Source organism: Octopus sinensis, unplaced genomic scaffold (genome assembly GCF_006345805.1).
Source record: "Octopus sinensis unplaced genomic scaffold, ASM634580v1 Contig13364, whole genome shotgun sequence".
Classification (NCBI taxonomy): Eukaryota; Metazoa; Mollusca; class Cephalopoda; order Octopoda; family Octopodidae; genus Octopus; species Octopus sinensis.
Window position 1 is genome coordinate 8,146 of NW_021832890.1, and position 1,855 is coordinate 10,000.

The window sequence follows — 1,855 nt, forward strand, 5'->3', positions numbered from 1 at the left end:
TCAAAACCACCGGCTTGTATACATGGACTTTCGCCTTCAACGATACGTCGTGGCTGTTTCAAAGCTTATGTTAAAGCTTACCGAAAGTGAAACTAGCCTTCCCGGTTCTGGACTCGATTTCTTTACACATCTGAACATCACTGGACACAATGGAATCAAGATAAATGAAGAAGGAAACAGTTTTTAATGCTTTTCCGTCAGTATATACAGTAGAGGCAAGAGTGGAAGGATGGTCACGGATGGGCTGATGGACAAGCTCAGTTTTCTTGATGTTGATGGTCAGACCAAAAGCCTTTGATGCACGCAAGAAGTTGTTTAGAATCCATTGCATGTCCTCAAGAGTGTGTGCTACCAGTGCATAATAATCTGCGAAGAATAAATGTCGAACTGTTTGCACCAAATCTTAGTTTTTGCTTTGAAGCACTTTTGGTTGAACAAGTCACCACCGGTCCTGTACTCAACCTTTACTCCTTCTCTAACATCTTCGAACACTGTTTCCAACATGACAGGGAAAAACAAAGCGAATAAGAACTGTGCAAGAGCACATCCTTGTTTTATCCCATTTCATACAGTGAATGAATCGGACTCTTACCCGCCAGATCTAACGGAAGCCATCATTCTTTGATGGAAAGATGTTGGCATTGAGCGTCATTTCGAGAACACTTAGCTTTCTAAGAACAACCCAAAGACCATCCCATCCCAAGACACAGTGTTGAAAGCTTTAGTTAGATCTACAAAACTGATCCAATGCTCTCGGTTGTGCTCACTAGCTTTTTTCTACAGTTGCCTCGGGCTGAAAATCATATTCACTGTGCCTCTACCAGCCCGAAAGCCACACTGAAATTCAGGCAACAATAAGCTGTCAAGGGCATCATTTAGTCTGTTTAAGATAACGCTTCCAAGGATCTTCCCAGCAACACACAAAAGAGAGATAACCTCTATGGTTGTCACATTCTCATTTACTGCCTTTGTGCTTATAAAGACGGACAACAGAAGCGTCTTTAAACTCCTGTGGGACTGATCCTGATTCCCAGATTAAGGAGAAGAGTTCACGTAATTTGTTCAACAGGAGACTGTTACCACATTTATATATCTTGGCTGGTATACCATCGCTACCAGATAACTTTCCATTCGTGAGTTGTTTTTTTTATGGATTTTATTTTTACCTTGGCATTTGATGGAGCAACTGACAATATTTCCAGGAGAATCCTCTGCGGTAGGTTGCTGATCAGTTCTTCATCAACAATTTAGTCCCTATTCAGAACATTTCAAAAATGCTCTGCCCAGTGCCTCGCCTCCTCGTTTTGGTTGTCAAAAGAATACCCTCAGTTGAAAGTATGGAAGTTGAGCCACCAGACACAGGTCCAAACATCTTGAAATTCCGATAGAATATCTTGCAGTCACATCTATCTATAGCATCCTGCAACTCTTCTGCCTTATTTCGCCACCATATCTGCTTCATTTGCCTCAGTTGAGATTGGAATGTATTTCTGTTTTTTTTTAGCTCGTTACGTTTTGTGGCATTAGCTTTGATTAACATATATTGACGGTAGCACTTGTGCACATTGTTCAAAAGAGAAGAGATGTCTGGATCATTTGAGTCGAACCAATCTTGATGCTTCCTCTTAACATACCCGAGTGTTTCACAAGATGACTTAAATACAGCATTTTTTAAAGTATTTTCTTTTATTCTATCAGTTGCCAGGCTGCCAACGTACTTGTAACCGCTGTCTTCAATGTCCCTCACGTCACTTCCGTCTGGTAGTTCTATCCCTTCAGTTTTCACTACCTTTCCTCTTTGAAGTATTAAAACTCCACATTTCTTTATCTCGAACTCCATTCCGATGTTCTCATT

At 40.9% G+C, this 1,855-nt stretch overlaps 1 long non-coding RNA gene across 1 annotated transcript in view; it reads right to left on the reverse strand.

Annotated features, from left to right (window-relative positions):
- Positions 1-218: 218 nt before the first annotated feature.
- The window catches only part of LOC118761415, a 10,522-nt gene continuing 8,885 nt past the window's right edge, over positions 219-1,855 (reverse strand). Inside the window, exons 2-3 of the long non-coding RNA XR_004997363.1 lie at positions 463-473; positions 219-366 (exon numbers count right to left, since the gene is read on the reverse strand). This is a non-coding gene — a long non-coding RNA (uncharacterized LOC118761415). The remainder of the gene's footprint in view (positions 367-462; positions 474-1,855) is intronic.